A 25,794-nucleotide genomic window follows, 5' to 3' on the forward strand; every position below is an offset into this window, starting at 1 on the left:
AAACCAAAATTATTATCTCCCATTATTCGTTAAAGTCAACCCACTGGCAGGAAGCAAGCAGGATGACAAAGGAAATCATCCTTGTGCCAAATGGTGAGATTTCCTCAGGCTTCCTTGCTCCAGTGTTTCTCTGGTTCCTTGTCCCTTCTTTTCTTGACTGTCCCAGTCATCTGACTTGTTTCTGTCAAATAAGTGGGGGACTTGAGGGCAGCTGTTCCCCTTTAAAACAAAGCTGGGGGGACCAAACTCCTCTGCAGCATAATTGGGATTGGGATATTCTGGAATAGAATAATGTGTTTGCTTCAAATTAATTTGGACTGTCATGGCATAATCATATAGATGATTATCCCTTTCTATGGCAAGATAGAGTATGAAATATGAATGGGATGCTAATAAAATAGCTTTGGAAGTATCTATTACACGATTTCTTGTGTTGCTATTTTAGGGTGTGTGGATGGTTTAATTTTTAAAATTATTTAAACCAAGTTTTCCAAGTTCTGATATATAAAGAAAAGGGGGTTAAGCAATTTCAGAAAAGGCAAAACATGTCATTTCAGGTCAAGCAAAACATTTTAAGATGACCCAGACAGATCCTCCTCCTTCCAAATTTGGTCCCATCCAACCCAATGCTCCATCCCCACAACACTTCAGTTCACCCTTTGAACCAGAGAATCCATTACATTCATTTCTCTAATTATGGTCTGGTTTCTTTTAATAAGCAGATGTGGAACAGTATAATCGTAGCCCCAGGCTACTGAAATGGTGGACTCCAGCCTAGATCTGGACCTCACATAAATATGCCCCATGCCTTGCCAAGGTCCCAGACGTGACATCTCCCACATTCGTGAAGGAGATCCCAAGTTTTTTACCACTCTTTTTGGTGGTGTGCACCAACAAGCTGGCCCAGCACAGGTAAAGCCAGTGAACAGCTCCTTGCTGACTATCCCCTGGTAAGAATTAGCAGATCTCGATAAAATTACTCACTGAAAGGGAGAAATTGAAAGCCTTTTGCTCAAGATTGCAAAGAGCTCACTTCCAGTTCAACAAAAGCCCCCTCAAACAAACCCAAATGTTCCTCAACAGAGGATCTCTACTGCAGTTCTTCTTCCCAAAGAAAAACATTCAGTCTTAACATATTTGTTCCCACTCATGCTCCTGGGGTTTTCAATGGAAGTCTTGAAGCTGTGCAAGCAGCTCATAAAAGGGAGCCCCTTTCTGATTCAAGTGTGCTCTCCTGTTCAGATTTTGGGAAACGGGATGATTAATTGATTTCCATCATCAGACTCCCCATAAGTCACAAGCCAAGCTGCTATTTAAAGTTTCCATTGACAAAGATTTCATTATAAGAAGCCATAATTTTTATCCAGCGCTGTGCAAACTTTTTTAGTCTTCAACCTGAATTAGGTCCATATGTTACAGAAAAACACAGTGAGGGCAAGTTGTGGGGGTGAAGTGGTGAGGGGAAGGGAAGGGAGCAACTGCTCTATCTCAGAGGCTGAAAAAACTTCCACCCACATCACAGCATAAAGGGGCTCTGAATTGGTCGTCTTAACCCTTATCTAAACAAAATAAATCAAAAATACAATTTTCCGACTGACGCTGAAGGATTTGCTTTCTTAGCCAAAAAGCAATTTTAAACTCCCTTGCTGAGTAATCTTTGCCCAGATACTGAACTCCACTGAGAGCTCCTGGAGTCCAAGGTGGTATTGTTGAATTCTCCTCCCTGTGTCCTGCTGCTGGGATAGGAACGTCCTCAAACAGCACCTGCCACGGGATGCAGATGAAACCACAGCTAGGTGTTGTAAGTAAATCTGATGACTGGGAGATCCTTCCCCCAGAGAGCTTGCCAAGGTAGTTCAAAAGGCAGCAAAAATGGGAGAGAGGCAATACTGCAATCCTTATTTCACAGAGTCAAACAGGCAAGGCGTATGTTGGCAAATAGAAGTTTACTGTTAATAAAACTGTGAGCTCCAGAACCTGCCAAGACCATCTGCATTGTTTAAGATGATAACATAGACTGTGGTCATGAGTAAGGAGCTGCTAGTGATAACAATTTTGTTGTGGCCACCCTTTTGAACTGGCTTTAGCAGGGAAAGGATGGACATAAGGGTGCAAAGCACATTCGACCTGACCAGTTTTATTTAGCTGCATAGACAGTCTTCAGCAGAGCAGAGGCTTCATCTGCCTTGTAGCTCCATATCAGAGACCCCCCCCCGCCCCAGATGATAAATGTATCACAAAAAGACCTCTCCCCTTCTGTCACGTGTGCTTGAGTTCCTCATAAATGTCAGATCTCTTGTTGCCTAATGGGATGGGAATCCTTTAGGTGACAGGGCTGGGGAGTAGCAAGATCATTGTGAGGATGAACCAGAAGTACCAAGGTGGTAGTTTAAGAAGTTTGCACTAAGCTGTGTGACTGTGTGATATGGCTAAGCCAAAAATTCCAGGATATGGAAGTAGGAACTGATAAGTCTCAGTCTCTCATTCTCTATGATTTGCAATATGGCCTTTGAAAAACTGTAACTTTGTTTTGTCCCCAGCATAACAGGGATAAACAGTATCAACCTGCCTAAAATGTTGTCTGAGAGATGTAAACAGTACCTGACATGCAAGTGCTATCTAGTAATGCTTGGAGAGCCAGCCAAATATCACATTTATAACATGGATTTTTCCAGCATGACAGAACTATGGCAACAGCACAAGTCATGTTAAGATCTGGAAGGGGCAAATTTCCTCAGACAAAGATTTAGCAGTCATTGAACACAAATAGAAATTTTTCTTCTCTGCCTTTTGAATGATAAACTTAATCAGAGTTCCAGGCCTTTCCTTATTTTCTTTCTTTCCTTATAGCTGAGCCCTGGCTAGCTGGAAACCCTGTTCTTTTGGATAAAGTCCAGCAAATTGGACAACAGAAGAGCAGAGAGTTTGTGGTACCCTCAGAATTTCAGAGAGCATGAAAGGTGGAGAAATTACATCCTTCACACACAGGTTTATGATAAGAAACTTTTGGATTATGCCTTTCAGGCTTCAGAAAGAGGAGTAAATCCACATAGTCTAAGCCAGAAGAAACTGCCCAACATAGACCCTCAAAGACCCTCTACTCCTCTTGCTGTGACTTCAACGCCTTGTGCTCAGGTAGACCATTCTTTTCAGGATGACCCACAGCCTGATTTAAAAGAACAATCCCCCACCTGAATCCACAGTTGTTGCTAATAATTAATCACCTCTACAGTTAAAAATGTGGCCGTTGTTTCTTGTTAGTACACGAGTTTGGGTGCAGCTTTTGCTACCAACTCTTATTATGTCTCTGTGTAGTTGACCAGGAGATCTTTGCTATTGCTGTTTGTCCCCATGAAGATAATTCATCTGGCATAAGCAAATCACCTCACAGCCTTGCTTTTCACAAACTTAGCAGACAAAGATCTTTTAAGTCTTCCACTGCAGCATGTTTTCTCTGACCCTTAAATTATTTTTGTACCACTTTGTGCACCTTAAAATCAAATGTGTGCCTGAAATAGGATCTCCTGTCTCATAGCAAGGCACAAGCTGCTGTGCAGATCTATAATCTTGGGAGTATTCAGCCCAAGGAGTCAGTTCATACCTCATCTCATGGTTCAGATGTGGATCTGTGCTCTCTTGATCATGTTGACATAGGAATTGTGCATTTCTCCAGCTTTCCTTCAGGTTTCTCTTGAGTTGTAGTTCACGGGTAGTTTCCTCTAAAGGCACATTTGACCTCAGCAGACTCCGTGGTGATGTCCAAGTATTGGGAATTGCAGTCAGTCAGTAGCAAGAGGTGAATTCAGCCAACCCTTTCACTGCTGGGGGTTGACCTTACAGGACAAATCTCCACGGAGCTGTTTTTGCGTCTCCGGTGCTGGCACACAGACATGTAATGAAGTATATGCCCTTCCCTATGGGACACTCCTCCATGAGTTCATTCCTGGCTTAGTTGGAGAAGCTGGATTTTACATTATTAGGTATTGAGTTGCAACATGAAATTACCAAAATGTAAAACATGGGAAAACATACTGTAAATCACTTATTGGCAGGTCTCTCACCTCTTTACAAGTGCACAACTGGATACATATGAGTCTTTTGGAATTTCCAAATTAGAGCCCAGAAGACCTTCCTGAATAAAGGTATTTTCTGCTGGCACCAAAACAATTTTATCTGAGCTAAACAACAGAGTTAATGTTTTAGCATTCACACAGCCGTTTGCAGGCTACAAATCCAAACTTAATTTCACCTCCTTCTTGCACTGTAGCTCTATTATTATTGCTTTTTTTTAATGAATGTTATTATTCTTGTAACTCTCCTGCTTTGGCTTTTCAAAAGAAATATACAGAGACCCAAGGGACTGACAGTGAGAATGCAGAACCTTTCACATTCAGGTGAAAACACTGATATCTTTAATGGCCTTATCAGGAAGGGAATTTACCTAAACAGAGTAAACATGTTCTTACTACTGTGACCTCCAGATCTTTTGTCCCCACTGCTTGTGACCCTCAATTTGTGGTGACAAAGGATGCTCTGATATGAGCAAGGGGTGATTTTGTGGTTAAGGAACTAAACTGAGAATCAGACTTCTGGGGTTTATTCCAGGCTGTGCCACAGTCTGCCTGTATGCAAGTCACTTAATCCTTCTCTGCCTCAGTTTTCCATCTAAAGGGAATAAATAAAAATATTTTCTTTTGTCAGTTCCTTGTCATTCTTGTCTCCAAGGCTAGAAAGATTCCCTATGCTGGAAGTGTCCAAGGCCAGGTTGGATGGGGCTTGGAGCAATCTGGTCTAGTGCAAGGTGTCCCTGCTAATGGCAGGGAGGTGAAACAAGATGAACGTTCAGGTCCATTTCAACCCAAACCATTCTGTGATTGTACGAAAGATTTGTCAGCTGAGTCACAGAACAGCTGAGCATAGACTCTATTACACAGTTATGTTTGAGTGTCCAAGGGATTGGGTCATGTCTTTGGTTAGCTCAGGCTTTCAGATGGGCAGGGAAGAGGCATATTTCTTGTTTCAGTATTTGTCCAAGACGTGTTACTGTGCTTTTCTGTGAAGACGGGGTCACAAATGGAAGGGTAGTTTCTGAGAAAAATGAGGATCAGATGACTGATTCCAAAATGCACCTTGACCTGTGGTACCACCAGTACAACTGGTGATTAAAGAGCTCAGGGAAGCTCCACCAAGAGCCAGAAGTTCACAGGCACACAATAAGCAGGCTTTCACCCTAAACCAAAATAACTCCATCTGCAGGAATTTCACTCACCAACTCAGACAGCAGGTCATGGCAGGACATACTGCAATGTTCACCTGAGGTAAGGAGTGAAAGTGTCACCAGGAAAGCCTCCCAAAAGCCAGAGCACAGTTTACCCTTTCATGTGCAAAGGCTGCAGCTCAGAACAGAGAAGACACGACAGATTTGTCAAATGCAAGTTCTGCCACGTGTGGAGAAAGGGTTTGAACATCACCCTCCCCCCCCTGCACACCACACTGCAAGGGTCTGTGTTGGTAAGGGCACCTCACAGCCCATGGGAAGGAGATGGAACTAGAGCCTCCCACATCTTCATTTATCTGCACACCAGTTTAATTTTTCTCTGCTTCATTTACTCTTAGAATTTGGGGAGTTGGTGGCATGCAACCTGGGCATGAGTTCTTCTTATAGTCCTATTTTCTACTCTCTGTGTGCCAAAGATCCATCCCCCACTTTTTCTTCAGGGAGGAACTGGTTTACACAGCATCTAGAGAAGGAGGTGGGGCTGCAGAATAACAATGAACACAACCTGACAGACAGATATCCATTATCACAAACTGCACCTTCCAATTCTGATCATCCCCAATAGCTACTAATTTCAAACCACTAGATTTATTTAAAGGAAAAAGGTTATTTAACATAAAAGGAGTTACCAAATACCTGCATAGATCTGGTTACTTACTTGCTGCTGCTACGACCAGTTATTTTCTCCCTGAGAGAGACACGTCTGCTGGCCTTGCAGAGAGCACATCACATCCCCTGGATTAGCAGGTCTTTCCACGGATAACTCGATGTGAGGCTGGTGTCCCACAGGAGCTCCCAGATCACAGCACTCATTATGGAGAACACTGCACTTTAGTGCTCAACTTGGATGATGCTTTGAGAGATAAAATACAAAGTTATCCATAAGCCATCAAATGTTTCAGACCTTTCAGAACACTATTTGCTGATTCCCTCGGAAATTTATTAGCTCTACCAATATTTTCTTTTTTAGCTTTGTAAAGCAAGCTCCAAGTCAGCTAGTACTGACTATGCAGAGCCCTGAAACCACATGTTTATTTTCCTAAGTTATAAAAAGTTTATAAGGGTAGCTGGTATCCTTATGGGCCACTGTACAGTGATTTGCTACTGCATTCCACACTGATACAGAAGAGCTCTGTGTTTTATACCAGAGGGAAATCCTTGTGATACAGCTGTCCAGCAGCCAACAAGAGTACAGACACCTTCAAAAATATAACCCTGATAAAAAAAAAATTAATATATGAAAAGGCAGAAAACATCCCTGCTGAGAAAAATCAGTTTGAACAACATGATGACCCTGGGCAGGGCAAGATCTGTATTGTGATACCCCAGTGAACATCAACAAAGACCTTTCACCCCAGACATAGTTCTTTTTTTTAACTAGATCACCATTTCTACCTGAAAATGCTGTATGGTCACAATAATTTTTGAAAGTCCAATGCAATAGCTGCCTTGTCTTTTTGCAGTTAACATTTAGCCCCGGGTTCTCAGCTTTCACAACTTCATATGTCGCTTCATTGACATGAAGAGGCTTTGGTCAATTTACACTGGAGAATGGAGAGACTGTTATCCATTTATCTCTTAAAATAGTGAGTACACAGCTGCACAACATGAAGAATTAGGTCAGTATGTTGCTATGTCGGTCCTGGAAGGAGAAATTCAGAGCAAATAAGGTAGATTTCAGGAGAGAGCCTGGAATGTGTGAAAAGTTAGCAAAACTGACATAGACTCAATAGCAAAAATAAGTAATTTTGCAAATCCCTAAACCACAATGGTTGGATTAGGGCCCTTGTCATACAATTCTTGGGCATGTGAACAATCCCTTTTTCACTTGAGTTCATTTCATTAGTTTCTCTCAGCTACATAAATACTCATACTCTCAATGGGACTACTCACATCAATAAAGTTCCTCAAGCGAGCAGGGATTGCAACCCAATTTTAGTGGAACAAACCCAACCTCTGACTTTGATTGCATCCCTCACTTTTCCAAAAAAACTTCATTTCCAGAAAGAGCGAGCCCACAAGCCCTGGGGAGCTTGCTTTCGCCACTTCCAAGCACAATCCCAGTTATTTGTCTTGTCAAATACAAAGGCAAACAGGGCTCTTCTGAACTCCCCAACTTCACCTTCCTTCATAAAAACACTGCTGGGCCTCGAGCAGGCCAATTTGGATGTCTTTGAGAACTTCTGGGTTTTGCTCTGCTCTGATTGATAGATCCCTGGTGGGGTTATCCTGCTCACACTGAATCCCAACATGCCTCCGCCAGCCAGCAACCTCTGAAAGTCAAAATACTGCTCAGTGTAATATCATGAGTAATGACAGTAGTATCAAAGCAGCAATTACTCAGATGTAAATTGTTTTCTGATTAAGCTTGTAGTCTTTTTTTTAGTCTTTGACACTGTTGCACAGGGTTGACTGTGATTAATTCACTTATAGTCAAATAGAAATGTCACAGAAAATTGCTCCTTTACCTGTCAGTTCCTATCATAATTCTTAGTTTAAGGTTTGCTGCAAGGGAGACAGGATGGGCAGTGCTGGAGTGAGAAGTGCATTGAACTGCTGGAGAAAGCAACAAAACAGACCCCAGCTGGCAGCAACCACTATGGGGATCTCTAAGTATAAAGAGCAGATATTGAGTTGGATGTTTTCTGTATATTTTTCAAGCAGGTTTTTAGTTAGTTCCATTCTGCCAAAAGCATAGGAGAAATTTCTCTTTTTCCTCCAACTCTCCCTGATCATCCAAAAATACACATGAAGAGCTGAACAGAGCAAGAAGCAGAATTGAAATCAATAAATCGACTTACTGGCTTCGTATGTCAGTATTTATCATCTTATCCAAGAATATACAATAAAATCAGCACATCTAAACTCAGCCATTTCCTCTCACGACTGTGAAAACTCTGCTGACATGCATTGCTTCCACAAATACCCACCAGATGCGGCACATTTCAGGTAAAGGCTTCAGTGGGAGGTATAAGCTCTTCCTTTAGTGTGCTCTCTTCCCCTCAAGGTGGAACAATGGAAGTGGGAAGACAATGAAGCAGAAGATGAAGCAAAATCAACTCCTTCCCCTCCCTTTCTATTATTTTCAAAGACTACAAAGTACCTCCAAAGAGCTTTACAAAAACTGTCATAGAAAATAAACACACAAAGATATTTCTGTCTCAGAGTTATCAGACACAAAACAGTAAATAAATCCTTGCTCCTACAAAGAGAAACAAATGGAGAGACCTGATCTCTAAGTGCAGTTATGTTGCAACAAGTAGAGGTTGCTGCAAGTAATATCAAGGTCTGCAAAGGGCAGGAAAATAAGACTTGGTAAAGTAGAATAGACTTGAATGGTTTGGGTTTGTTTTTCTTTTTTTTTTAAATTGTTTATTAAGTACAGTGACAGGAACATATAATACTTTTTTATGGAACAAAAGGACAAGGACACCGGGAGTAGTGGGAACCCCGACCCACTGATTCCCTCAACAGGGTTTGAATCCAGCACTGAAGCAATGACAAGGACATATTTTATCCAGAGCTAGGAGACACAGGAACCATCTGTGGGGCAAGAAAATTCTGGTAACATCCAAACCAACTTGCTCTCCAAGATCCTGTGTGTGTACAGGCTTGTTGAACACGAGCACATGAATGTTAAGACTGTGTTTTCTGGGGAAAGGCAGAAACCTTTTACATTGTAATATAAATGTAATGAAATGTAATATAATACATAAAAATGTGAAACTAGTCTGATGTGACTTTCTTGCACAGAACAGCATCTTACCATTCATATATTCAGATACATATGCAGTATATATATATATTCACATGCATAAACATGCTGTATTATTTAACTTAAAGCATAAACATGTGCTTAAGAAAGACAAGTCTGACAGCCCAGTGACCTAATCTTTCCATTAGCAGCCTTCCATCTCTATTACCTTGTCTCACTGGATTTCCTTCTGTGTCCCAGGGAGAATGGCTTTTGCAGCAGAACAAGCAGAAGAACACTCAGATTTACATAAACACTGTGCTTGATGCTCCAAGATGCAGCCACACCATCAACCAAGGGATGGTTTTCTCATATAGGAGGAATCTCAGCTGTAATCATCAGCCTTTTCACAACAGATTCCTGGAAGTCTTTTACTTCCTTCACTTGCAATTTGTTCAGCTCAGAGATTTACATAAAAGGGTTGAACTAAATATTGAACTTCATGTGGAAGTGTGTTGCATGATCTGGAATATCAAAGGCTATCTCTGGAGTACAACAATTTTGGTCACGGCAAAAGGATGAAATCCTTTTTTCCAGCCAAAACGCCATCTATGAGAAGGTCATGTAAGTTGTTTATCACTATGATTTCTTATTCTTCATCCCACTTACCTCCACTGTCTTCAGGACAATTAATATAAGCAGTGTTTTTAGCATTTTAGGAAGTGCTATGCTAACTAATACAGGAGTCCCATTAGTGGATTCTGCTCCACTGAGTTTCAATGTCAGGGCTGAAAACTGAATTGCACTAACAGGACTAAAATTAGGTCATCAGCCTTGACTATCAGGAGTTAGTAAACTGCTTAAAAGGAGCAGAATGGGGTGCCAGCAGCTGTAGATTAGTAATCTAGCAATACAGGAATAAAGTGAGAACTGGAAGTGAGATGTGGGTTATCTGGAATGACAAATACTGCAAATAATAAAAATGCTTCTCTTTAGCCACATGGATGAAAAGAAAACAATGATAGAATCATAGAATCATAGAATATCCTAAGTTGGGAGGGACCCAAAAGGATCACTGAAGTCCAACTCCTGGCCCTGCATAGGACAACTCCAAGAATCACACCGTGTGCCTGACAGCGCTATCCAAGCACTTCTCGAACTCTGGATGGATGAAGTAAAGACAACATGAGGTACATACAGGCCTGAGAACGACTGAAGAAGTCAGGATTTTCCTTTTGTTTTTAATGGTTATGATGAAGAACATTCTTGGACCCCACAAAAGCAGAAGCAGCCCAGAAAAAAACCCACATCCATTGTGGGTGACATCAAAATCTCACCTGGGCTTTGCACCTTGCACCTTGCAGCTTGGCAAAAGGTTGGAGACTTTAGCAAGTTCGGGATTCTGTGAGTTTCCCTACAGACTTTCAGTGCATGTTCATCCTTGACACAAAGGTCAGTCTGTTTGCCAGATGTCAAGTCCTTCCTGCAAAGTACGGGGGGCAAAAGAGCAGTTCACATAAAGGTTGTCAGATTTTTTTATGCTTTTTTTTTCCCCTGATTTTGGCTGACATTTTCTGAAATGAATTCAGCCTGAGGCAGACACTCAGCATGAAGAATTTAAATCCAAATGGTTACAGCTTGGCAAAGCTCTGAGCAACTGAAAACAGAGTCTTGTAATGGGAAGTGTCAGACAACCCCAATAACAGGGAACCAGCCCCGTCTGGAGCGAGCATTATAACACATTGGTGATGGATGACATCAGACTGGAAATTTCACAGTTAAGTAGCTGCAGTGCCATTAATCCTCCCTGGTGAAGAAGGTCGGTGTTAGAGTCCATCTGGTCTCCATGTACAATGTAAGATTATGCCCATCATGACAAAATTAATTAAGAATGGAATTCCCCTTTCTTGTTAAAGCAAGGAGTAAAATTTGGGCACCAGTGATTGACTTGACATCACATACTTTGGTTCACTGACAAGTATGGCACCTTCCACATACATATAAGTTGCTGACTTTGGGAATTTTTTCTTATTAAGTGAATATTTGTTATGATTTACTTCTGAATAAATTGGGTTCAGCTTCCATCTGGACATTCCTATGAATGAACTTCAGAGGCCTAAACAGGCAAGGACAGGACATTTCAGGGTTGAGTGGAAGAGCATCAAGAGGAACAGAACATTAAATGTGTGCACCTGGATATTCGTACTGGAGGCTGCTGCAGCAATATTTCAGTGAAGCAGGCAGGAATAGCACCATGTGACTGGCTTGACCAGCACATCTCAAATTTTGTTATTCATGAATAAGCCAGAGGGCAAAAAAGTTCATAATGCTATTTGTCCAAGCCAGTATGGCGTAGGAAACTGCACTTACCTCAGAGCTATTCCCTCAGCAGGAAAAAAAAGGCTACATTTGAATAAATTATTTGTGGTGAATTATTCCATTAGCTGTAGTCATCACAATTCCACCCTGATTTTTATGTAGCATACATAAGAAAATTCTCCTTTCCATATTGTATCTTCACTTAATTTGCTGTGGCTGGAAACAGCAATTAAACACTGCTTTTAAAGAATCTGATTACCTGACAAATGTAGATCTCATCTAATGTTTGCTACAGAGATACCACTAATAAAAGCAAAGCTCACAGTGAACTTGAATGACGAAAATGAACTTGAATAATGGAAAATATGTTTAAATTTATGCATGAATAGTTCCACGGGCAAAACCAGAAATACAAGGATTAGCACTATGATGAGTGAGGCTCATCACGGCTAAAAAGGTTTTGATTTGTTACTTTGTGGAATGTAAGGACTTAAATTAGCATCAGTTTGCAGCAGTTTTCATAGAATCATAGAATAGTTTGGGTTGGAAGGGACCTTTAAGGCTCATCTAGTTTCAATCCCCCTGTCATGGGCTAGCACACTTTTCAGTTGATTGGGTTGTTTGAAGTGCCATCCAAGCTGGCCTTGAACACTTCCAGGGATGGGGCATTTAATTTCTGAGTTCTCCAGAGAAGGCTGGTGTGAAAGTTTAGATACAAATGCCTTTGCTTGTGCTGGCACCAGCAATGTCAAGACAGTGCAAGAGCATTTCTACAGCTTATGGCCACATGTGGGACCAGAATCAAGGACTCAAGTGCTACAAAGATCAGAGAGCAGCAAGGAGGAAAAGAGACATGGATAGAGCAAAATGAAACTCAAAAAGGTACTTCATCTCTGGAGAAGATGGTTGTGTTCTTTTATCCTACTCGATGAAACATCAAAGGGGGGAACACTTGGATGGCACCATTGGGAAAAGCTCCGTGTGCCTTGGCAGCACCTGGGGCTCTGAACGCCCAAGCTGCTGGGACTGAGGTGTGGTGTAACTCACCCAATTGTGCAGGTTCAGCCTGCAGGCACTTGTACAAATCCCTGCTTTTGCTTTGGTTTGTGAGGGCTTATCCCCTTCTGAGTTTTGGTTTCCTACAAACTCCATAACTCCCAGCACATCCAGCTGAAGCCAATGTGTTCTGCCTGGTTTCAGGTTCAAATCATTCCGTTTCACACAGTGCTCATCTGTAACCATGAACTGGCCCAGCTGCACTCAAAACTTGGCCTACAGCTGTTAAAAAAAAAAATAAAATCATTTTTTCATCACAGCAGACCCAAACCAGATCATAATGGGTTCATCCCAAGGGGAATAACTGGAAATAGCATGTCCATTTCCTTGGCACTACATATGTCTGGCATAGTCTGCTAGAGAGAAAGGTACATCAGGTTTGCCTTAGACACATGGCTGGCTGCAGTTGCAATTTGGGATAATCTCCATATTATAGGGTAGAATTACTCCCAGTTTCTTCTGCATAACCTGGATGTCCAGAAAGGAAAAATTAATCTGGTGACAACCCTTTGTTAATGCCAAAGGTTTACTCTTCCCCCTCCTCTTCACTCCTGCATTCTTTATTCTTTTTATGACTGTGACGATAATGCCCGTGGATGAAAAACTCTGCAAAGTATAAAACATGCAGATGTAACATACTTCTGTTTGGTAACACACTAACTTCACAACCTCCTTCATATTGGCTCTGAGAAACAAATCTTATGAGTAGGGGGATGGGGATTTATCAGATTTTTTTCTTTTTTTCTAGATTTTAGTATTGATACCAATAGCATAGCAAACAAGAACAGAAATAAAAAAACATGACTGAAAGCCCAGATTTCCTGGTGTGGGTGCCCAGGCAGGTAGGCTCCTGAATCAATCTTTACACATGCAAATGAGTAACATGTTTATCCAACATGCTCAATGCCCACTGGTCTCAGACAGAGGTGTGGGATGCTTTGCACTATAAAAAAAGTCATGTGTCTTTCCTTGGGCTGGATTTAGTCTCGTGTGTATATATCAACCACCGAATTAAATTCTAGTCGTTCTGGGCTCCCTGATGTAGTCAATAACAGTTCAACTAAGTTGCTTCAGATATTTGCCATTATGTGGGACAGATTCCACCCTAAAAGTCTGTTTATTTGCTCTGACTATGAAGAGATTCTACACATCCAGGTTACACACAGACATGCATCATCTATCAGATGCATCCCATCAGAAATAAGTTTAAACACGGCTTGAAGGGCAGCATTCATTGATCAAGTGCAGACAGCTGTAATGCTGACAACTACATTAACTCTCCTTTTGTACTCAGTACAAACAAACGGGTGTCTTTAGGGTGCAATTTATATAACATTAAAGCAGACAATTAAAATAGGTCAGAGTGATCACTGCCTGAAAGTGTCTGATTGCACTGACTGGAAGGGGAGCCTGTGACAAGAAGCTGAGGTGTGAATGCTGGGTGGGATGAGCTCCACACTTAAAATTCATCTATAGCCTCATTTTGGTTGGAATAGGGAACCAGAAATAGCTGAAAATTAGAAAGCTCACCAAACCTAACCAATGTAGCACAACCCAACTTTTCAAGATTTCTTGGGAAAATACAGGTGCCTGTGAACTTTCTCAGCACAAAACCCTCTACTTTTGCAGTAATATCATCTTACTGGGGGATCAGTAGACAGCCATTAGCTAAAGCTAATAAAACAAACTCCTCTGATATTTTGTTAGGCAGGTACCAATGTGCTGCTGTCGTAGCTGTAACGAGGAATAAACCAATAATAGCTGATTCTGTATGATATGAATCTGAGGAAATTAATCCAGCTAGAAGTGATTTAAAACATTAAAGCTCCAAATCCTCACGGGATCATAGTATTAGGCAATTCCTTAGCAGAGCGCACATCACCCAAAGCTTATGAAAATATTTTTGGAAAGGGCCACAGGAAGTGTTACATCATTGGAGGCAGCACAGAATGCAGCAAGTCAGGAAATGTGACTCCATGCCTGTCTCAACCTGGTACCCGTGTCCTGCCTGCCTGAATCCAGTCAATTTGTCTCCTGTTCCTCTTCCGCTCTTTGCTTGCCTTGCCTGTGTAGGACTGTGAGCTCCTCTCTCATGTTTATCCAGAGCTGTGCCCTGTGACAGCACCTCTCATAAAAAATGTGGGATTGAGGATCAACATGGTATTGACCATCTGTCCTCCACTGAAAAAAAACCCTCAGCATGTTATTATTATCTTAGGTGGTCGAAAAATACATTAGGGACACGTTGAAGGTGTTTAATTCTTATACCCATGGGAGATGAAGATTGTGGCAGGCAAACTTGTAAGGAAGTGTAAATAACCATATCACAGCTGCCAAACCCTTCCTGGTTTCTGCAACCAGACACGTTCTCCGCAATGCACAGTTAATCATTTTGCCAAATTACTTTTTTTACATATTTTTTCCTGAACTGCAAGTTGCTCCCATGATGTGTTTGAATGTAGGGAAAGGCAGCTTTGTCTCCTTGTTGCAGCTTCTTAGGCTGCAGCAGGGAGGAGGGGGCCAGATTGAAGATTTCCAGGTCAGTCTCTCAAATGTAAGAGTCACTCTGGAGAGTGACATCTCTAGTGAAGAGCCACGACCAACTTGAATTTGACTTCCTCAGTGATAAACACAACCTTATAATCACAGCCTCGGTTTCTAAGTCAGATAACATCTGTTATAGCCAGTGGTTCACCTTCACAGGGCAGGTTTTTTCTCTGTCTCATCCACAGTCTACACTGGAAAGCAATTTCTACTAGGTTTAAAAACCAAACAAATCAAAAAAACTTACAAAGATACCTAAGCAGGCAAGCCATGCATCAGAAAAACCCATGATTTCCCATCTTCTTTTCCAAATTTTCCTACTATTTCCAATTACATGCCTTCAAGTATTCAGTCTCCCTGAGCCCTCAGGTCTCTAGATGCACTGTAGATTTTGCCATGACAAGATGTAAAACTCCTGACTCAGACTCCTGATTTCAAACAAGTGTGATTACAGTGAAAATCCAGGTTTAACATTTGTCATGAAAGAAAACAGGAAAAATTAACCCAGCCTTCAATACTAATCCTTAACGTGTCAGAGCCTCATGACTTTGGGCTTGGTTTATTCACAAAATAAGTACCCATTTCAGTACAATGATGAGAAAATTGTTCCATGTTTTCATCAGGAAATATGTATAGGTGGAAACCATGTTATACCTACCATGTTCTGTGAAATTCCACGTGGAGTGGTGTGTAACATGAAGTTCTAACACTTTAGTTTTGCTATGTCTGACTGCAGGCAGTACTGTGACAGCTTGGTACCAATGGCTGTTTCAAGGGACAAGATGTGCTTCAGCCTCAGTCTGCATTACAAAGAGGAAAAGTTCTTTTCAGATGCATATTCACAGTACTCAATTAAAGAAATGGAAAAGTCTTGAAAACAAACCAACTTTTTTTTCTTTTTTGCATTTCTGCTTCTATGGTGTGAAGGATCTCATGACCGTTAGATTTGATCTTTATCTTTAAAGTATTATAAACAACATGATAGGTAAGTCTGTAAAATCTGCCTTGACTGAGAGAAATACAGTCTTTTATCTATTTAAGAAATGATAAAGAATCAGTTTAATTACAGGCTATATGCATAGGATACTGATGATACTATGGTACGGGGAGATAAATTATTTTTCACTCAAAATTGACATAATTCGGTGGTGGACAAATGGGGATAAACCACAGTTGACTTAAAAAAGGTGTAAATTTTGTACTGCTGCTAACCACCAAGATGATTTGTCCAGGGGTGAAGTGGTACTTTTTGAAGACATTACACCATGATTAAGGTCTATATAATCCCATGAGAAGTCATGGATGGAGGAAGAATCATAGGATTAGAGCTAAAACTAGTTATATGTTTGACCACAGGAAATTCCCATAATGGTGTCCATCAAACTTAAACCTTTTACCCTCGACCACATCATCTTTTTATCCATCTTCTACACCTTATTCTCTACCTTTTAACCAACAAGTACCACCATTCTTTCTCTCTCCTTCCTTCTAATTGGAATATTTCCTTTTCAACACTTTCATTTCCTTTAAAATCAACTGTGACACTGCTCTAACAGTAACATTGCTTTTGGCCTGCTCTGCTTCTCCAGTGTCCAGCCCTGTTATAAGAAGGGGTGAAACCCTTGTTACTGGATGCAATAAGACTGCCAGAGGGATCTTCCCTTTGTGTGTTTCCCTCTTCCCCTGCTTCATGCCTCAAGTCTGCCACAATCCACAGAGGAATTATATTAAGGACTCAGTTCTACAAAGCATTAAACCCCATGCAGTTTGTGTAGCCCATTAGAGGGCAAATTGTCTAATAAAGAACAGGATCGAATAAATCCTTGAGAGGTGACAGCTCTGCAGAAAACACCTGTAGAGCCTGAGCACTGATGACAAGGGCCAGCACCTCTCTGAAATTACTTTTTTATCTCTATCCAAGACCATTCAGCTACTTCCAAGGGGAAAACTTAGCCCTGTACATCCCTTGCTCCTATCACTTATTTAACACACAGTTGCTTCTGCAAGACTCCTGCATCCTAATGGTCTTTTGGATGCCATTGGCATAATTGCTAAACTCAATGTTAACCATATTTAAGGAGTCACTAGTCTTTCTTTCTAGGATCCCATAGGATTTGGTTTTCCCCAACTACAGCCTCTCCGTAGCCACGTTAAAAATAGGCTTGGTAATACTTTTCACATTTGTAGGCTGTCACAAACGGTTAGCAGGGAAGGAGTCATTCAAACACACATGACTTTATAATTAAGGCACCTAACTCTTATAAACCCCATTTTTCACAGAAGCAGTGACTTTTAATAAAGTGCAGTGGAGCTGTGGGGGATTCTGTGGTTTCTGCGTGCAGGCCTTGTGCGAACATTTTGACCCTCAGCCCTGACCACAGAGACCACAGTCATCAGGAGGAATATTTATTTCCACTCCAGCACTTGTCTGGTCTGGTGGACAAGCCCCTGAACACGGAGAGGCTGAGGGAAGCAAATGGCAGTCATTTCCCTTTGCTGTCCCTCAGTTTCTCCACCTATAAAATTGGGATAATGATTTCTTCTTCTTTGGAAAGCTCCCTTGAGAGCAAGGGATGAACTGAGGAAGATGTTAATTTTTTGGATGGGGTCACTGAGGTGTTCAACTGATGAAGTTTGAGAGAGAGACGGAAATGAAGTCCAGGAGCCATGAATCCCATTTCTATGCTTGCTTTGAGGGATGAAACTCCTTTTATTCCCTGGCCTTCTGATGAGTAGGATGCAAGAAATTAAAACCTGGAAATTAAAGAGATGAAGCTCTTTTATCTGAATCAGTAGGAGGATCACATGATGAAAGCACTCTGGCTCTCTCCATGCATGTAGTAACAACACACTCAAAGCTGGAAAACTCAGATATAATTAAGAGAGCCATTAGATAATCACTAGAAATTAATTTAACTTCATTGTAAGGGCTATTATTTTCAGTTTACCTGCTGAGCAAAGTCAAGGAAAATATCTGATTATCAGCGTGATGACAACAGGTCATTCACAGGGTGAATTAGAAGATCAGATGCTGCAAGTGCTGCCTGTCAGCATTCACTAACTTGTCACAGGGCACCAGCACTGCCATGAAGACACTGCATGGTGAAAAAATGGGATTTTGGAGAGACACAGGCCACCTCTTGGAACGTCTATCTGGCTGCAGGTCAGGGTACCCTCACTGGGGCTCTGGCATCCCAATCCTTCTGCTGACCAGTTCACCAGCAGGTTGAAAAATCCTCACTTTTAGCTAATCCTTTGTCTACTCTTGAGCACACAAAGTGTGACTTTTGGTGGCCATTTGAACTCTTGTTGTGGGATCCCTGTGATAGGTAACAAGCCTCACAGCGAAGGAAAAAGCAATAGATTCATCATTGGCACTTGCAGACTTCTGACACTGTCTCATATTCACTTTCCTAATCAGGTGAGGGAAACATGGGTCTAGATAAAACTGCTGGAGAGTGGGGACAGGGCTGCAGATATATGCACCAGGAGAGCAGTTATCAATGGCTCATTGTCAAAACAGAAAGCGGAGCTGGAAAGCCAGAAAACAGCTTGGGAGGACAGATTGATCGAGTTACATTTATTAGCCAAAGGAGAGCCTTGGTGGGATATAAGTGCCTTTGAGCACAGAAAAGGCTGTTAAAAACACACTGGTACAATCCATCCTCACTGGCAGGATAAGGAAAGCCTTTACGTTGCTGCAAAGAAAAATTCAAACCAGATAGGAAAAAAATTTATGAGGATCGAGAACATCAGTAGACTCAAGACTGTGAAATCTCCATCCTTGGGGGTCTTTAAACACAGGCTGGATAAACTTTTGCCAGGAAAAACAGGTACAAGGGCCCCCGTTTAAGATAGGCAGCGCTGCTACAGGCTTTCCGTGTGTGTTCGTGTGATGCCCTGAGGCTTGATGTGCTTCTGGCCAGGCTTTGTGCACTGGGTACAGGCTGCTGGTAGCTCAGTGCAGCACACAGAGATATTCCACTCCCAAGATGCCTGAAAAATACGAGTTTATTTTATGCCAGGCAAGACTGGGGCTTTTCCAGGAGAGACTGTGGTTGTGTGATGCAACTGAATGGGCAGGTGGGAAAAAAGCAGCAGCTGAGCAAAGGACACGAGGCTGGGTCATGGGCAGACCTGAGCCTTTTCTCTGTGCTTCCCTCAAGGTCATCTCATTGGCAGATGAGCTGATGTGGATTTCCCCAAAAGAATGATTTTGACCTTAGCTGGGCTGCTTTAGGAATGCAAGCTGGGCCTTTGGTTTACTGAGGCTGAGCTCAACACCCAGCAAATAGAACAGCATTGGAGAGTGGGAAAGTAAAATGGTAAAATCACCCCCAGAAACAGAAATCACAGAATCACAGAATCATAGAATGGTTTGGGTTGGAAGGGACCTTAAAACACCATCTCATTCCAACCTCCTGCCATGGGCAGGGACACCTTCCACTATCCCAGGTTGCTCCAAGCCCCGTCCAACCTGGCCTTGAACGCTTCTAGGGATGGGGCAGTCACAGCTTCTCTGGGCAACCTGTGCCAGGGCCTCACCACCCTAATGGTTTGGGGGTTCTCAGCAAAGGTGTTATGTGAGTAATCTTGGGGTTTTAGGAATCATACAGAACAAACTGAAGTAATTGCAAAAATACAATATAAAATAGATTTAAATATAAAATAGACTAAAAAATTTAAGTTCTTTGGTCTCAGTGTTTATATGGTAGCAGCACACATCTTTGGGGAAAGTGCTTTGCAAGGATTAATGGCCAGATGGGGGTTAACAGGCCACAGCTGTACTATGATCCCCAGCTCCACCCCAAATTAATGATCTTCTGAGGACATATCCTTAAATTAAGAGGAAATGACAGGTTTAAATTGGCATGTGCCACACACAGCGCAGTGGCAAGCCCAACAGTTAGTATAATTTTTAATACGGCCATAGAAAACACCTTTTTATACTAATAGAATAAATCATGTTCTCAACACCTGGAGTTTACACCAGCCAACCTGTAATAACGTATTAATGCATAGCAGTTGCACATCCTGTTACAGAGCAGCAATAAAATGGTGAGGGACCCAAGGGGACAGGTTTCAGCTCCAGCACGACTTGCTGGTGGCTGCAGATCACCACTCCCCAACAGTGCAGCTGTACCTGCAGCACCACACCACAGACCAGGGACTTGTTTTCCTTCCTAGATGTCCATGGGATTTTATATTTTTTTTCCCTTCATTCCTGATCATGTAGACTTCCATTCAGGACAATATTATTATTTTCAGTCTTCCTTTAAGAGTGTTGCTCTAATTACACCAACTATCAAGACCGTTTCAGGTCAGATGGGTGGCAAATGATGCCCCTGGTCCTTGCAAATGCAGCCATGGTGACAAGATGTCCCATCCCTGGAAGTGTTCAAGGTCAGGCTGGATGGGGCTTGGAGCAACCTGGTCTAGTGGAAACGTCCCTGCCCATGGCGGGGGGGTGGAATTAGACAATCTTTAAGGTCCCTTCCAACCCAAACCATTCCATGATTCTACAATTCTACATATCCCATACAATGTAAGGGAATTTCTGAGTAGCCTTCAAGGAGAAGTAGGTGGAAAAATGGATCACCTTCTTCCTCTTGGAGGTATTCCAAGCTGCCCATGGCAACAGGCAGACCTCAGTGAATTGGTTAAGCACAGGTCCAGGTGGTGCTCTGAAAGCAGCACCTTCCTTTCTTAAATGAAAACCTGAAATTCTGATTTCAGCCATGAAGCTGCTGCTTCCAGGAGGAGATTGTTGTACATTTACAAGTATCATCAGTCAAGAAAACTCAGATATTACCTTATGTGTGGTACCTTTACTGTTCAGTAAAAAATCAGAGATCTGGACAGATTAAACCAGAGACTGTTTTGGTAACTACGGAGGGTTTACATGAGATCACATTTTAATTTTTGCTTTCTATTGTGTAGATTATAAGAATTGTGTCCAAACCACTGAGGGAACTCTGAGCCAGTAACTGCCTTTATCAGGACTCAGTGTCTTCCTAAGGCACTAAAATATTTGGGGTTTCCAAATCAGAAGACACAAACTCAGCACTGGATAAAGCAGCTGCTGTGCTGGACTCATCTGTCTCTGTGCAAGAAGAAAACCAGTTTTTCAAAGCTGTAGTGGTCAGTTTTTCAGTCACAGAGCTATTGCAGCTTCCACACCATCATCTTTTCATTTGACTTTTGGGGCCTCCAGGCTTCTCATTACCATTATTATCACGACTATTTTAAAAAGACTGGGTCCACAAATTCATTCCCATGATACAGCTATAATGAATTGAGGCACTGAGAGGTCTGGATGGGAGCCCAGGTCTCCAGAAAGCCATTTCAGTGCCTTCACCTTCCACATGTGTTGGTAAGGGGGGTAGGAAAGCATCTGCTTTCCTTAAAAAATAAATTAATCAGTAAATGTGCCAAATCTGATATGATGCAAATTCAATATAATACCAAATGGATGAACAGCTAGTTAGGAAAAGCAGCAAAAGCCCTTATTTCTAGACTTGGAGTGATATCACCAACGATGCCTTTGACAAGGGGGTAAACAGGAAAAGCTGAGTTGGCTGAAAGTCTAAGAAACAGGGAGGGAAAAGTCCACGTTTACCACATGGAAAAGGACAGACAAAGGCAGCACAGAACTGAATGTTATTTTCAACATTCCCAAAAGGGGATGAGACAGGATAGAGGGTTAAAGACACAACAACACTTAAAAAAGACTTTAAACAAGTACTTACTAGTGTTTCTTTCTGAGTGGATTTAGACTCTGGTTCCCTTTGTCTGCACAAGGAAAGGAGAGAAAGAATCACCGGCTCATGGCGTTGCTGTAGTGGAAAACTTTGTCAGATTTTGTCTTTTTTCTTATCCCCACAGCAAAACTTTATCCAACCTGAGAGTGGTCTGATGCTCCTCTGAAGATAAACTCCCAAAGATATGTACATGTGTTTTCTGTCCCCACAGCCTGACAGCTTTCCTTCTCTGGAAACACATTAGGATTGTTCTCCTCAGAGTTATAGAGACGGTCACTGAATTTTGATGAAACAGTTGATCAGGAACTGACAGAACGAGGGTTATTTATTCGTTATCCAGGACCCAGTTCTGCAATCAAGATCAATATGAAGTCATTGATAATATGATAATAACTCTCTCAACAGGCTGAGGGAATTGAGGGTGTTCAGCCTGGAGAAGAGAAGGCTCCTGGGAGACCTCAGAGCCCCTTCCAGTGCCTAATGGGGGCTCCAAGAGAGCTGGAGACGGACTTTGGACAAGGGCCTGGAGTGACAGGACAAGGGGGAATGGCTTCAAACTGACAGAGGGCAGGGTTAGATGGGGCATTAGGAAGAAATTCTTGGCTGTGAGGGTGTTGAGGCGCTGAAACAGGTTGCCCAGAGAAGCTGTGGCTGCCCCATCCCTGGAAGTGTTCAAGGCCAGGCTGGACAGGACATAGAGCAACCTGGGATAGTGGAAGGTGTCCCTGCCCATGGCAGGGGGTTGGAACGAGATGGTGTTTTAAGGTCCCTTCCAACTCAAACCATTCTGTGATTCTACGATGGTTAATGGAACACAGGCAGCAGGGTCCTGCTCGGTCCCCATGAAAAACTGTCAATATAAAAAAATAAATCAGACAATCTAGTGCTTCTGAGCAGAACCTGTGCCTCCTGTATTCTCATTACCTCAGTGACTTGACCAGAGATTTCATACACTGCTTTATCTGCTGGTTGTCACATCAAACCTGGCACTGCAAGACAGACTTGGCTGCCACAGGTTGTGCTGCAGAACTGGTGCTCCACACGCACAGCAAGGAGTCAACTGCCTTCCCCCAAACCAAAAACATCAAATAGTGCAACTTCAGACTGGATTTCATGGGTCCCACTTGGCAAGCATTTCTTTCTGCCATGTGAACAACAAGATACAGCCCTGGGTGAGCAGAAAACCTACACTTTTAGTCATGGAGTGGTGTAACTCATCCCATCAACCTCCAGAAAATTCCCAAGCTCTGCACTTGCAGGCTGCCAGTTGCTGATCTGGGAAATGCTCCATTGGGGCTCACTGCTTTTCCCACCTAAGCCTCAAGAGCTGTCATTTAATTCAGTGGAAACAAGGTTTGACCCATAAGATGAGCACTTTTTGTAGGGAAAAAAATATACCTCCTTTTTTGGCATAAGTTTGTATCACTACAGGATTCAAAACATATGAGATGATTTTAACTTTTTTTTTTAATATATATTACATGCAAATTGAGGGACTATCTCTGACCTTCCAAGCAAAGTTGAATAGTAATGGTTTTAGTATCCATAAATTTTTGGGTGTCACTTGCTAGTAAAATGTTGGATAGGAAAAACAGGGGGAAATAGCCTATCCATATGAAAACAATAATCATGTAATATTTATTGTCTGGGATTGAAATGTTTCAAATATTCAAAGCAATAAAACGTCAGGAAAAGCTGGACTTCCTGATGTAAAAAGGCCATAAATTTCTTCCTTCATAAGACGCAAGGAGGGGGGAAAAAAATCAATGTGACATTTTATGCTAAAGAAAGAAAGAAAAAAAGAAAGAAAGAATGAAAGAAAGAAAAGAAAAGAAAAAACCCACATACTTAAATCCAAGTTAAAGCAGTGGAGAGCCCCCAGAGGGCACAATCCACTTACCTTTGGGAGGCTGCAGGAAGGAAATGGCAGCCAAGAGCACAACTCATGTATTGTAAAATATAAGGACATTTCAGAACAATTTAAGGGAGCAGTGAGGTATATCTGCAGTGTTCGGCTCTGACAACTCCCTTCAACATTCAAGAGCTATGAAAATGCCTGCTGTTGCCCTCAATGCACAAACTGAGGGCTTATTCCCAGCCCTTTGACATCTCTCCCTCTCAAATCGTATTTTGTTGACTTTAAAAAACCCCAACAAACCACTACCAACAAAAAAAGCAACTTGCGAATTCAAAAATGTCTTTTACATATAGGTCAAAGTTTTTTTCCCAAAACTTCAGGAAGTTTCACAATCTCTTAAAGATCCACAGTGTGACATTAAAACTTTTTGCAAGAGAAAAACGACAGACAGCAAAGAAACCAAAATTAAATTACTCCTACAAAGTAAAAATCTTTTATCTTTACAACGATAAAATACTTTCTTTGCAGAGAGAAGGAGGCATCAAAACAGGGCTACATTTGCTTTTGAATTTGTAAAAGCAGAGCTGGTTTTTGGAATTCAGTCTTCATGAAAAATATGAATATATATATTCAGATTTATTTAATATATATGCATATAAACTAATATATTTTCTATGCTTCTTCTGCTCACCTATGAATAAAGTTTTAATAACAAGCTCTTTAAGTGCTGCATTAATTTTGCACTGCCTTCAGGACCACCAAAGAAACCAACTAAGATGCAAAATCCCTTCAGACCGTGCACCACAACTACATACCAAAGTGCACATAAAACAAGCCTCAACAAAATAAAAATGAATCCGGCATCATCCACGAGCCCAACTTCAACACTGTAAAAAAGCACCTATAAAAACCAGCCGTGGCAAAAACTGGGAAGGTTTGAACCTTGGCCAAAAATTCAAATGTTTGGCTGCTTGTACCAAATTTTATCTTCACAACCATAACATTGGGAAGACTGTAACCTGCAAGTGTGGCCACTCCTCCTCTCACAGTCCAGCCAAGACTTTCCTTCTTCTCACTGACAGTAGCACACACTCGATCCCAAGGCAACATTAATTTCCTACATAAGCCCCATTCCCAGACACGAGGATATTGTCCTCTGCTTCACAGACACATGTCCAAAGAGGTTTAGCAGGGGATTTGAGCAACTAATGAATATTTAAACTCCAGAGTCCTTGTGGAATAATTTTCACACTGCTCCCATTAACCCATGTGTGGATGGAGCATTGGCCATTTCTTGTATGATTTTGTTGCAGAGACAACATTAATTCTGTCTCTCCTGGACACATCAACAGAGCAACGTGGACTAGGTTAAATGGCTACAACTATTTATTTGGGTACTGTGAATAAAAGTGATCAACTCAGACTCTGTTCCAAAATACATGTGCCCTTAGAATGTGGAAGGTTTTTAACTCAGCAGTCAAAAACAACAACTGCAGAGGACAGAGAGCTGTTTACCACTGTATTGGTTCTGAAACCTGACCTCATATGAGAAATAGCTATTCTTAACTATTTCACTGCCACAGTTCTGATCACTAAAGAGTGGAAATATTCATGATGTAATGGTCAAACAGAAAAAAATATTTTCTCAAGTGACATCCTGCTGAGTCCAGTCAGATCAAGATTATTTCATTCTGTCTTACCTCGGAGTATTCAGTGTTGTGGTTCTTGATCTTCCAGTGGAAGAATCTGTCATGTTTTTCCTCTTGGGCTTGTGCCTGATTTACACAGTGAGGAGACCAGTGGGATGCTCATGAGCTTGAGGGAGACTTCAAGGTTCACCTCAACTTGCTGTACAAGTTCAAGCTCTACAGGAGTCATGTATCAGTTTTGCCACCATCCCAGACAAGATGAGTATGAGCAGCACCTTCCATGGAGAAACTGACTGTCAAAAGACCCTTTTCCAGGTGCTCAAAGTACTCCTTAATAATTGCTTCCATTTATTTGTGTTCTGTCTACACCAAAATCTGCTGAGCAGTGAAAACTGCACTATGTTGATAACATTCCAAAACAGAGGAACAGAAATGCTTTTAATATTAAAGTAAGGACAAGGTGACATGGAGAACACTAAACAGATCCTGTCTAATTTAATAAAATTAGTTACTTGAAGCTGCAACAAAATTTGGGCACAAGCAGCAGATTTAGTCACTGGTGAGCAGCAGACACAGGATGATCTGAGCAAGGGAGCTCAGGGGAGAAGCTTGGCTGGAGCCTTTCTCCTCTGAAC

General features: G+C 41.7%; 1 protein-coding gene across 3 annotated transcripts in view; it reads right to left on the reverse strand.

Annotated features, from left to right (window-relative positions):
• SUPT3H (SPT3 homolog, SAGA and STAGA complex component) overlaps positions 1–25,794 on the reverse strand; it is a 308,865-nt gene that overhangs the window by 14,028 nt on the left and 269,043 nt on the right. The window contains exons 13-18 of one of the 3 annotated variants that reach the window (XR_003532413.1): positions 15,550–15,691; positions 12,339–12,569; positions 10,310–10,455; positions 6,632–6,920; positions 5,915–6,131; positions 5,270–5,396 (exon numbers count right to left, since the gene is read on the reverse strand). The gene's annotated coding sequence lies outside the window, so the exon portion shown is untranslated. Of the gene's footprint in view, positions 1–5,269; positions 5,397–5,914; positions 6,132–6,631; positions 6,921–8,643; positions 10,456–12,338; positions 12,570–15,549; positions 15,692–25,794 lie in introns of those variants that run through there. The other 2 variants (XR_003532412.1, XR_003532411.1) reach the window with 2 other exon arrangements.

The sequence above is a fragment of the Neopelma chrysocephalum genome, unplaced genomic scaffold, assembly GCF_003984885.1.
Source record: "Neopelma chrysocephalum unplaced genomic scaffold, ASM398488v2 Primary Assembly neopelma1_97517, whole genome shotgun sequence".
Taxonomy (NCBI): Eukaryota; Metazoa; Chordata; class Aves; order Passeriformes; family Pipridae; genus Neopelma; species Neopelma chrysocephalum.